The 13,903-nt window shown below is 40.9% G+C and overlaps 1 protein-coding gene across 5 annotated transcripts in view; it reads left to right on the top strand.

The window, feature by feature from the left end:
• Positions 1-13,903, top strand: part of LOC124276743 (FMRFamide receptor-like) — an 87,106-nt gene that overhangs the window by 43,077 nt on the left and 30,126 nt on the right. For 4 of the 5 annotated variants that reach the window (XM_046712392.1, XM_046712397.1, XM_046712394.1 and 1 more), the window contains exon 2: positions 10,543-10,634. The exons of the other annotated variant lie outside the window; for it this stretch is intronic. The gene's annotated coding sequence lies outside the window, so the exon portion shown is untranslated. The remainder of the gene's footprint in view (positions 1-10,542; positions 10,635-13,903) is intronic. 5 annotated transcript variants of the gene reach the window in all.

Genomic DNA, 13,903 nt, shown 5'->3' with positions numbered 1-13,903 from the left:
GCAATACTTATTCTAGAAAGAGCTTCAATATTAAGTACTCGCGAATCAAGAAATAGTGACAATGTTCAAACACCAAGATGTCACCATAAATCGTTCTTTCCCGAGACCATAAAACAGGAATCAGCTGCATAGAATTGATGGCCATTCTCATGATCAGTAAGACCAAGTAGTACCAACATAGAAAATGTACCTTGATCAACCTCACACAACAGATTGTTCATGGCAGCATACAAGGCTGTTTCTGTGCTGTGGACTGTCCGATGTGCTGACAGGTACTCATCCAATCAAACTGTGTCAGATGAGCAACAATCTGAGATTTTACTGCTTTCTTCAGTATCTTAGACATGAAACGTAAATTTGAGACCGGTCTATAGTTCTGCAAGTGCTGATAATCAGGTGATGGCCTCTCCAGGAGGGCTTGCCAACAGCTGATTTGAAACATGATGGGATAGTGCCAGGGGGATAATATGCACTCCCGACGACAGCTGCAGCAAGGAAGATAGATTAATCTCTGTGGAACATTGTTTCTGTCAATCATAATGATTGTGCTAATCAGATAGTTGTGATTAACTTAATTCATTTCATTTAATTTACATTCATTGTTTATACGTAAATTAGGGGCGGGGTTTGCATCGCGTCAGCGTCAACGGGATATCGGTATGCTGAACACTGGCAGATATTAACGTTTGCTGTTTGACAGTGTCTGCACTGGACAGTGTCCAGCAGATTGTGGAACAGGTACAAACAGGCCCAAAATGTTGACAATCGACTCAGTCTAGGCGTCCAAGGTCTACGAGAACCGTATAGAGTTGACTCAACGTAATCGACCTCAAACGGCGAAACAAACTGCTATAATCTTTCATGAGAGTTACGTGTCAGACGATAAGAAATTCATTCAGGTCAACTCCATGCTCGAGGGTCACATTTTGTGCCGCCCCTGACAAATTACCATATTGCCAACATAGGTCAATAATGGTGTTCACGTAGTCGAAACTAGTCCAGTCCTGATTCAGTTTGCACTTCCATCCTATGCTGGTCGTCTGTGGTGACTTTGAAATGAACGTCAATGAACGACACATTATGACACATGTGATGTGCATCAACCCGACTAACACTACTTCATATTGTGCTAGGGAGGATCAATGGACAACGCTATCGGGACAGTACACTGATACCATTTTGCAAGGCGTGTGGGGTGATATTTTGTCAAGGCCGCATTCAGCACAGACGTTTCCCCTATTGAAACACCACTGAGACGTGATAGCAAGACATGTCATACTAGACTACCGACGAGATTAGCTAAACGTGGGCAGGTGCTGCAGGGGGAGTGGGACAGACCCCCTAACAATGCCTTTGGGAGACTCAGACACAGTATGCCTCGTAGAGTGAATGAATGTTGGGCAAGTCGTCGCTATATTACGCACTGCTTATCCAAGAACGTCATCCCATTTCAGGGTCATAACATGTACTGTCACACCGTTGTACTATACTTCTAACTCGTCCATCATTATACAGCTGGTACTAATATCTCATCCATTTTATGTTATTTCCAAATAAGTGTATATATCACGTGATATGTTGTAACTTGTACAAAGAACAAAGTAGATACTAAAGTAGATGTTCCTATCCTTTAAAAGTGTTTATCGACTTTGACCTATGCGTGGTTTAAACAATATTTCAGAAGGAAATGTGTGTGGGCAACTGCATATAAAAACACCTTACAAAACAACAGTCAAGTCACAAATACGACAATGGAGCAATCCTGAAGATAAGAAAAGTTTAAATTCAACAAACATCTGTAATTGAAAGCATTATAATGTTAATCATTAAAAGGTCAGGAAATGCAGATTCATGTTTTTTATTTCAAAGAAAAACAGAATATATTCAGTTTTAGTTGAGTTAAACATTATTTCCAAGTTTTGACCCAATGTGCTTTCGTGTTTAAATCCATAATATGGTACATACTCGATCACGTAGGAAAGTTGATAACAACATATATACACGTGTTGTTTCCTAAGGACACATTGCATATCATGAAATGATAATTATATAATAAATGACATATTTAATTAGCATTAGGTAAATAGTTTACCCTAGCCTTTTAATCCTTGATCTAGTGGGTCAGTGACGCTAGTAGGTCAGTGACCACTGGTCACTATAAAGACGGGAGCGGCAACGCTGGGGCAGATTGCTCACACGTATATTGAAGTATTTGACACTGGTTTGATTATCCTAGTGCTTTAAGGGAGTACATTCAGCAGGTATGTAGAGTGTCTGAGTGCTTTAAGGAAGTACATTCAACAGGCATGTAAAGTGTCCCAGTGCCTTAAGGGAGTACATTCGACAGGTACGTAAAGTGTCCCAGTGCCTTAAGGAAGTACATTCAACAGGCATGTAAAGTGTCTGAGTGATTTAAGGAAGTACATTCAGCAGGTATGTAAAGTGTCCCAGTGCCTTAAGGAAGTAGATTCAACAGGCATGTAAAGTGTCCCAGTGTCCCAGTTTAAGGAAGTAGATTCAACAGGCATGTAAAGTGTCTGAGTGCTTTAAGGAAGTACATTCGACAGGTATGTAAAGTGTCCCAGTGCCTTAAGGAAGTTTCAACAGGTATGTAAAGTGTCCCAGTGCCTTAAGGAAGTACATTCAACAGGCATGTAAAGTGTCTGAGTGCTTTCAGCAGGTATGTAAAGTACATTCGACAGGTATGTAAAGTGTCCCAGTGCCTTAAGGAAGTTTCAATTAGCAGGTATGTAGAGTGTCTGAGTGCTTTAAGGAAGTACATTCGACAGGTATGTAAAGTGTCTGAGTGCCTTAAGGAAGTACATTCAACAGGCATGTAAAGTGTCCCAGTGCCTTAAGGGAAGTACATTCAACAGGCATGTAAAGTGTCCCAGTGCCTTAAGGAAGTACATTCAACAGGCATGTAAAGTGTCTGAGTGATGTACGGAAGTACATTCGACAGGTATGTAAAGTGTCCCAGTGCTTTAAGGAAGTACATTCAACAGGCATGTAAAGTGTCTGAGTGCTTTAAGGAAGTACATTCAACAGGTATGTAAAGTGTCCCAGTGCCTTAAGGAAGTAGATTCAACAGGTATGTAAAGTGTCTGAGTGCTTTAAGGAAGTACATTCGACAGGTATGTAAAGTGTCTGAGTGCTTTAAGGAAGTACATTCAACAGGCATGCCTTAAGGAAGTACATTCAAAAAGTGTCTGAGTAGATTCAACAGGCATGTAAAGTGTCTGAGTGCTTTAAGGAAGTACATTCAACAGGTATGTAATGTGTCTGTTTTAAGGAAGAACATTCAACAGGTATGTAAAGTGTCTGAGTGCCTAAAGAAGAGTACATTCAACAGGCATATAAAGTGTCATCACCGCCTTCCTCCACAGAGCTTTACCGCAGCAGGTACGTGTATGACGTCACACACTTGATTGATAGCTTGTTGTCCAAGGATCAGTCCGTGCCGTGGATATTTACCACATGAATGTAAGTTGTTTACGTGTTGATTATTTCCTCTATCTGAACTTGAATGCAATCCTGTGCTAAGGACGAACAGCCTGCTCGTGTCTACTCCTGCCACAATGCATGCCGGTATCGCCGGCTACTCAGTTTGCAACGTGTTTAACACCAATGTTTGTGTAAGGAACTTAAAATGTTAAAACTTGCATTCTGAGTGAGAAATGTAGGTCTAGATATCGTCTAATATCTATGCGTCTTGATTTACTTCAGATATAAACCTATAGCCACTCCATGTCGTAATCGTATCACCTCCCAGGAGTGCTGATTAGAGAAGGTTATCCTTCATCTGAACAGCACATGGTTACTTTCTGTGTGGACAGTTTTGTTATACGGGATTCCTGAACCGTAAATATGCATGTCGTAATAGAGCTTGTAGTGCAACTTCTCATCTAAAACTGAAGGTGTGACACATTGTGCAGGCAACCAGCCAGTCAGGCATATAAGCGTGCAGTGCTCAGAATCCATTCATGACTGACACACATAGAAGATACAAACAGCCTACATCCAACTAGGATTATAGCTTGATTTCTGTCTACATTCAGTGCCTAGTACTTGGAGATACCATCCTCTAGAAAGCTTATCAAGAGACTGACAATTAATTTAAAGTCTATTTTGAGGTAGGGATGCGCGGAAGAGTTATATGATCAAATGTGCGCCGTCCTAAAAAAATTTAAATCCATGTTTGAAAGCACATCATGGCCCTGAATAGATCTCTGGGAAAGCACAAGGGAGTGTTATTCTTATGGCCAAGCCCGTAGGTTATTCCTTTCAGTGTGGATGGTTATGATGCCAACAACTTGTCTGACGTAAGACTTCAAATGCTGAATTAATGTTTCTAAATCACATTTTGGGGGACTACAGCTGTGGGAAAGGCTGGCGCGATCAAACAGCAGCCATTTTAGATCATGTCTGGCCCTCAGAGAATATATGGAAATAGCCTCCAGATCGAATAAGCTCATCTCTACATCCATCATAGGATAATATGCTCTCTGGGTCGCACCCATGGGAGGATGGGGCTAGCTTTGTCTTATGCAATCAAAGTAACACGGCCAGTGATGCCAGTAGTTATTTACAGGAAGAGTGATAATCTTGTGTCGGACGCAGAGAATCGTAAGCATCATATTACCTCTCTGTTGAAATAAACATATGTCAATTTCTCTTCAACACACACCGGAATCGTCCAATCAGGAATATGATTGCTGGCCAAGGAACACAAATAATCGACTTATTCAAGAAAAAAATCCACATCTTCCCGCCTGCCCATACCTCAGTCTCCCTTCTGTCCTCACTCCATCACAAACCATGTCACAATCTCCCTTCGGTCCTCATCCCACAACAGACCATGTCACAATCTCCCTTCTGTCCTCCTCCAACCACAGACCATGTCACAATCTCCCTTCTGTCCTCATCCCACCACAGACCATGTCACAATCTCCCTTCGGTCCTCATCCCACAACAGACCATGTCACAATCTCCCTTCGGTCCTCATCCCACCACAGACCATGTCACAATCTCCCTTCGGTCCTCATCCCACCACAGACCATTCACAATCTCCCTTCTGTCCTCATCCCATCACAAACCATGTCACAATCTCCCTTCGGTCCTCATCCCACAACAGACCATGTCACAATCTCCCTTCTGTCCTCCTCCAACCACAGACCATGTCACAATCTCCCTTCTGTCCTCCTCCAACCACAGACCATGTCACAATCTCCCTTGATAGTAGTAAGGTAGACAAAAATATATAATTGTGGGCAAAGGTCCTCCCCTGTAAACACTGTGGTAGGCAAAGTTCCTTGTGGGCAAAGTTCCTGGATTCCTGTGAAGCAGGTTGGCCGATTGTGCTGCATATTAAACACCATTCTCATAAAATAATTGTTGTTACAATGACATTGTCTATTAAGCAGGGAATTCGTTCTTCTGTGTATCATGTACAATCTGCAAGTATTGGCTATTGTTTGAACAAGGAGGATTCTTTACCGCCTCAGTTGTACAACTTTACGCTTTGATCATTGCGAAATGTGGATTATAATTGTTTTTGTCACCAGGCTATCTTTGAGTCTGTTTAAGGCTTGATTGGAATGACTGGGGGGACAATAAACGAGCTGGCAGCTGTACTGACATGTACACATTGACTGACATGCGGAGACATCTAGCTGCCAGTGAGAGCAGCCTGTTCATATTACTTCCTGTTGTAAAGTGATCAACAAGAGATATGTACCACTGACAATCCGATACAAGCCTGGCTACACACTCACCGATCACCCCCGTCTATTTCAGATGAATACACACAAACAATGGCATTCTGTTTAAAATGAAACAACGCACCAACTCTCAGTGTGGCCGGCGTCATTCTAAGTTTCTCGCGTAATCTCCAGATGCATATTAACGTCAGTAATCTCGTTGACAAGCAGGGAATCCCCTTGAATTCTCAGATGTGATTTTGCTTACCGGAACCTTTCCCCCTTGCAACTTCGTATACGTGTATGTGTCTTAAATTTTGCATGTAAAATTATGTACTTCAATATACATCAATTACACAAATTGCAAAATTTAATTTCACATTATAAGAAGGTTTGGTGTGGTGCGATGTGCACGTGGCAGAGAAGCAAAAGAGGAATAGCCAGTTGAGGATCAATCGATAGTAAGTTGACAGTGAATTAATAAATTGTACAATGGATTTGTAAAAAAATGTGTACATGTAGGTTTACTAAAGTAGACGGAATGATCCCATGTCTAGGCGCCTTAATAAAAACAACATACCTTTAATCAAAGAATCACCCGATTAAACTTCGATTGATTGCTCATGTTCTAACTAAATGAAGTTTTTAAAGAAATTTGGCGGAGAAAAGAGTGCCGAACACAAATCAAACTAATCAAAATTAAAATAATGATTAATTAATAATTAAGCAAATCTTGATTCCGCTAAGAAAACGTCAATCCATATTTCCATAGTTTTAAAAACGTTCTGTTTTGTCAGTAGAATCACAATATGACATGGTACTAGAATGTACATAAGCAATGACAAAATGTTTTTCATGTGACAACACGGTGACACGTTTTAAGATGTTAAGATTATAGCGATGGCTTACCACTTTGCCTTTCGTTTTTTGTGATGAGACATGAACATTTTGGATCAGCTGCCGAATTCGTCAACAGCCATTCTCAGCGTACTTATAAATCATGCGATCATAATGAACATGTTTATAAAACTGTTGTCATCTTTGCAAGCAATGCACATTACACACATACAGCTATGCATGGATGAAGTGCACATGCGCTCGCTGAATGACGGGGCTTACCGGATGCAGGAATAATTGTGCTATGCACTGGCTTTCCACCACCACAGACAGCCTTGCTTCATTTGGTCGGCAAAATACAACCTATCTGCATTATCAGTAAAGGGGGATCCACTTATAATAGTGCCGTCCGTACTTGGCCACACCCCGCTTACTGCGGGCCCGACCAGGCGTGTCGTCCTAGCATGGTGCACGGCAATACTGAAGGCTCGGGTCGTTGTTGCAGTGGGCAGCCGTGGTTATAATTCTGGACCAGTCAGCTGAGACTTGTGTTCTCCATTATGAAATGGGATAAATTCCCCAGAGAAATTAAGTCCATCACGTATTCCTTCTATTTAACTGTACACCTAACGCACATCAAAATATTTACTACTGCTTGCGTGGTCGGATGCTAAATGTCCATATCGTGCAGGATCTCCGAGTTGCATCTGAGGAGGAATCAGTTCACCCACACACCTCACGTATAGACATTGCAGGTGTCATCAAGATTGGCAATCACTGTCTAGTGTTACTCTATCAGGGTTGTAACAATCACTGTGTGCTGATACCACCTCCAGTACAGATGTTCTATCGTGACTGTAACAATCACTGTACACTAATACCACCTGTAGTACTGATGCTCTATCGTGACTGTAACAATCACTGTACACTAATACCACCTGTAGTACTGATGCTCTATCGTGACTGTAACGATCACTGTACACTAATACCACCTGTAGTACTGATGCTCTATCGTGACTGTAACAATCACTGTACACTAATACCACCTCCAGTACTGATGCTCTATCGTGACTGTAACAATCACTGTACACTAATACCACCTCCAGTACTGATGCTCTATCGTGACTGTAACAATCACTGTACACTGATGCCACCTCCAGTACTGATGCTCTGTCGTGACTGTAACAATCACTGTACACTAATACCACCTCCAGTACTGATGCTCTATCGTGACTGTAACAATCACTGTACACTAATACCACCTCCAGTACTGATGCTCTATCGTGACTGTAACAATCACTGTACACTAATACCATCTCCAGGAGTGAAGCTCTATCGTGACTGTAACAATCACTGTACACTAATACCACCTGTAGTACTGATGCTCTGTCGTGACTGTAACAATCACTGTACACTAATACCACCTGTAGTACTGATGCTCTATCGTGACTGTAACAATCACTGTACACTGACACCACCTCCAGTACTGATGCTCTATCGTAACTGTAACAATCACTGTACACTAATACCACCTCCAGTACTGATGCTCTATCGTGACTGTAACAATCACTGTACACTAATACCACCTCCAGTACTGATGCTCTATCGTGACTGTAACAATCACTGTTTACTGATACCACCTCCAGTACTGATGCTCTATCGTGACTGTAACGATCACTGTGTACTGATACCATCTCCAGTACTGATGCTCTATCGTGACTGTAACAATCACTGTATACTGATACCACCTCTAGTACTGATGATCTATCGTGACTGTAACAATCACTGTATACTGATACCACCTCCAGTACTGATGCTCTATCGTGACTGTAACAATCACTGTATACTGATACCACCTCTAGTACTGATGCTCTATCGTGACTGTAACAATCACTGTGTACTGATACCACCTCTAGTACTGATGCTCTATCGTGACTGTAACAATCACTGTATACTGATACCACCTCTAGTACTGATGCTCTATCGTGACTATAACAATCACTGTATACTGATACCACCTCTAGTACTGATGCTCTATCGTGACTATAACAATCACTGTATACTAATACCATCTCCAGGAGTGAAGCTCTATCGTGACTGTAACAATCACTGTACACTAATACCACCTCCAGTACTGATGCTCTGTCGTGACTGTAACAATCACTGTACACTAATACCACCTGTAGTACTGATGCTCTATCGTGACTGTAACAATCACTGTACACTGACACCACCTCCAGTGCTGATGCTCTATCGTAACTGTAACAATCACTGTACACTAATACCACCTCCAGTACTGATGCTCTATCGTGACTGTAACAATCACTGTACACTAATACCACCTCCAGTACTGATGCTCTATCGTGACTGTAACAATCACTGTTTACTGATACCACCTCTAGTACTGATGCTCTATCGTGACTGTAACGATCACTGTGTACTGATACCATCTCCAGTACTGATGCTCTATCGTGACTGTAACAATGACTGTATACTGATACCACCTCTAGTACTGATGATCTATCGTGACTGTAACAATCACTGTATAATCACTACTGATGCTCCATCGTGATACTGATACCACCTCCAGTACTGATGCTCTATCGTGACTGTAACAATCACTGTATACTGATACCACCTCTAGTACTGATGCTCTATCGTGACTGTAACAATCACTGTATACTGATACCACCTCTAGTACTGATGCTCTATCGACTGTAACAATCACTGTATACCAATCTGACTCGTATAACAACTGATACCACCATATCTGAGTAACAATCACTGATGATACCACCTCTTAGTACTGATGCTCTATCGTGACTGTAACAATCACTGTATACTGATACCACCTCTAGTACTGATGCTCTATCGTGACTATAACAATCACTGTATACTGATACCACCTCTAGTACTGATGCTCTATCGTGACTGTAACAATCACTGTATACTGATACCACCTCTAGTACTGATGCTCTATCGTGACTATAACAATCACTGTATACTGATACCACCTCTAGTACTGATGCTCTATCGTGACTGTAACAATCACTGTATACTGATACCACCTCTAGTACTGATGCTCTATCGTGACTATAACAATCACTGTATACTGATACCACCTCTAGTACTGATGCTCTATCGTGACTGTAACAACCACTGTACACTGATACCCCGTATATGTACTGATGCTCTATCGTGACTGTAACAATCACTGTATACTGATACCACCTCTAGTACTGATGCTCTATCGTGACTATAACAATCACTGTATACTGATACCACCTCTAGTACTGATGCTCTATCGTGACTGTAACAACCACTGTACACTGATACCCCGTATATGTACTGATGCTCTATCGTGACTGTAACAATCACAGTATACTGATACCACCTCTAGTACTGATGCTCTATCGTGACTATAACAACCACTGTATACTGATACCACCTCTAGTACTGATGCTCTATCGTGACTGTAACAACCACTGTACACTGATACCCCGTATATGTACTGATGCTCTATCGTGACTGTAACAATCACTGTACACTAATACCACCTCTAGTACTGATGCTCTATCGTGACTATAGCAACCACTGTACACTGATACCCCGTATATGTACTGCAGCTATATCGGATTCCTGTCGTGACTGCTGCAATGTCTGACAGTAACAAGAGTTGCTTGTTACTGGACCCTCGAACAGAGAAACGTTGACAGATAGCACTGACATAATACTTTCTTCAATGTTGTAAACAGCGTCACACAAGTACATTATCTGTGATGTATCTGATCTGGCGTACATAAGTCATATCATCAGGTGTAAGGTAATACCACATCATTACCTCCACCACAAAGTGAGTCGTGTCACCAAAGATGTAACATCCCTGGTGTGCCGCACCTCGTGACCTCCAGATGAGGGACGGAGCAGCTCTGTGTGGAGGCAGTACAGGATGTTGTAGTGATGATCGGTCAAGCATACCGTGTGATAAGCTTCACTTTATTGACAGATTCCGTCTATATGATTATCGGCCTCGACTGACTGACTACGACTGAGTGAACAGCGCTACCCCAGTGGTAGGAGCGCGGCCACACAAGGCAGGTAAGTACATTTTCAGTGTTATACACACCCCGATGTCAGCATCATACCTTCCTGGCAATGCTTCACCTCCGCTTGGTAACAAGCATCAAGCTAACATCTAGGGTGGGGTTTTAAGGTGTTTGTAATTGTTCAGGTCCTACAATGTAAATACACACGTAATACCAACATGACAGAATATGTTAAGGTTATACGTTTGGTGTTATAGTGGAGAGACATTACTGCCGACCTCATTATTATTTTAAACTGATCGGCATTCGCAATTGTTGCTTATCGAAGCCCTCACAATGAAGGTATGATATTGTAAACCCCCGCTATAACACCTTCAGTATCACTGCCACACCACTGAAAACAGATAATACACCTGTATGTCATATCACCTTCTACCATGGGCATTCTGACATTCAGATTACCGTGATGTCGTAGATGTACATATATAGTGATGGGAATATTGTTGTGTGACATATATAGTGATGAGAATATTGTTGTGTGACGTGTAGTAATGGGAATTTTGCTGTGTGGCATGTGTAGTGATGGGAATATTGTTGTGAGATATCTGTAGTGATGGGAATTTTGTTGTGTGACATATATAGTGATGGGAATATTGCTGTGTGAACTGTGTAGTGATGGGAATATTGCTGTGTGACATATGGTTTAAACATATTTATTTCATGAAAAAGCAACGACAGAATTTTCATGAACTGGATTGGTCAACAAGCTCAAAAGAACTTATATAAAGACCGCTCCAATATACTTAGATATATGAAACAGTATCATGACAAGAAAAGATGGTATCTAAAATGAAAGTAGATGGTATTATATGTAGTCGGAAAATTAAAATCATGATGGTTGTATACATTTATGGCATCTGCAGTCGGGATCCATAGCAGTATAGCTTTGAGAATTATAGGTTTTAGTGTATGACTTGCTCAGTTAAAGCGCCTAGTTTCAATTATAAATAGATGGACTGATTTTAAGATATGTGATTGAATTTGTGGGTCCATGGAAGACGTTCCGTATAAGATTGTTTCTAATGAAAAGCTATTGGTATAATAAAATTTATTTACTCTTACAGTATCAAATCTGGGACATACAAAGAAAAATGACGTGCATCTTCAGTAGGGTGGCCACACAAACAATCTGCTCTCTCTGATATATGTCGGTTGTGTTTGTCAGCGTTGAGATCGCTACATCCTAACCTTAGGCGAGAGTGAAGGATTTGACAAACTCTTGAACCTATATTTGGATCGAAATGAATGTCTTTAGCTCTGGGACTTAAGGTAGATTTAAAATCATTGATGTCTGTAAGAGATTTAATATTTTGCGGTAAAGCATTCCATAAACTTACAGCGTCCAGTAGAAATGAATTGTCATATAGAGCAGTACGGCAGGCAATAGTTTGCAAATGCGATGCGTTACGTTACGGATAGTTACTGACTTGAGAAACGAAGGGAGGGACGAGTTCGTTTAGATAGTGGGGTAATCTGGTATGATACATTTTGAAAAATGTGATTAGTTTAGCTATTCTTCTTCTTTCGCGAAGAGAAACAGAGGATGTTTCAGCGTAGATTTTATCGTGACTGGTGCCGCGAACAGCTCCACATATCGTACGTAACGCGTCTAAGTGCATGTTTTCCAAGATTGTTGCTTGTGTTTTGGTACAATTGTCATAAATATGGCTACAGTAGTCAAAGATCGGAAGTATAAACGACGTATACATACAATTCAGGGTGTTTCTCGTTAGTCGATATTTAAGGCTTCTTAAGCAATTTATCATGGGTCTGACTCTGTTAACGATATCGTTTATATGTATATCCCATGTACAATCGTTTTGAAGAGTTATACCTAAATGTTTATGGCTCGAAGTTTCTTCAATTCGAACGTCGTTGAAAAATAAACTTGGATGAGGATTTGAATTTGGTTTCCTACTGAATAAGACTGTTTTAGTTTTAGATGGGTTGAAATCGATTTTCCAGGTTTTTGCCCAGTTTGCTATTTTTAGTAGATCATTATTCAGACTAAACGCCGCTACGTAAGGGTCATCTATTATTACATAGATAGAAGTATCATCGGCAAATAATCGTATATTACTGTCAATGCCATCAATAATATCATTTATGTAGACCAAAACAGAAGTGGTCCTAGAACAGAACCCTGCGGGACGCCAGCTTTTACCGGTTTAATATTAAAACTATAACCATTTATACTACACGCTGGGATCGATATTCTAAATAACTTTTAAACCATTGTAATAGTGAACCATCGATTCCACAAGATTTTAACTTATGCACGAGACCTTTGTGCCATACTCGATCAAAAGCTTTGCTGTGTGACATATATAGTGATGGGAATATTGTTGTGTGCATGTGTAGTGATGGGAGTATATCTGTGTGATATATACATATTTAGTGATGGGAATATTGCTGTGTGACATGTGTAGTGATGGGAGTATATCTGTGTGACATATATAGTGATGGGAGTTTATCTGTGTGACATATATAGTGATGGGAATATATAGTGATAGTGATGGGAATATTGCTGTGTGACATATATAGTGATGGGAATATTGCTGTGTGACATGTGTAGTGATGGGAGTATATCTGTGTGACATATATAGTGATGGGAATATTGTTGTGTGACGTAGTAATGGGAACATTGTTGTGTGACGTGTAGTAATGGGAACATTGTTGTGTGACGTGTAGTAATGGGAACGTTGTGTGACGTGTAGTAATGGGAACATTGTTGTGTGACGTGTAGTAATGGGAACATTGTTGTGTGACAGGTGTAGTAATGGGAACGTTGTGTGACGTGTAGTAATGGGAACATTGTTGTGTGACAGGTGTAGTAATGGGAACGTTGTGTGACGTGTAGTAATGGGAACATTGTTGTGTGACGTGTAGTAATGGGAACATTGTTTCGTGACGTGTAGTAATGGGAACATTTTGTGTGACGTGTAGTAATTGGAACATTGTTGTGTGACGTGTAGTAATGGGAACATTGTTGTGTGACGTGTAGTAATGGGAACATTGTTGTGTGACGTGTAGTAATGGGAACATTGTTGTGTGACAGGTGTAGTAATGGGAACGTTGTGTGACGTGTAGTAATGGGAACATTGTTGTGTGATGTGTAGTAATGGGAACATTGTTGTGTGACGTGTAGTAATGGGAACATTGTTGTGTGACGTGTAGTAATGGGAACATTATTGTTGTGACGACGTGTAGTAATGGGAACATTGTTGTGTGACGTGTAGTAATGGGAACATTGTTGTGTGA

Source organism: Haliotis rubra, unplaced genomic scaffold (genome assembly GCF_003918875.1).
Source record: "Haliotis rubra isolate DU_JTF1 unplaced genomic scaffold, ASM391887v1 Scf212, whole genome shotgun sequence".
Lineage (NCBI taxonomy): Eukaryota > Metazoa > Mollusca > Gastropoda > Lepetellida > Haliotidae > Haliotis > Haliotis rubra.
Note: the sequence above shows the minus strand (reverse complement) of the source record. Positions and strands in the feature narration are given on the sequence as shown.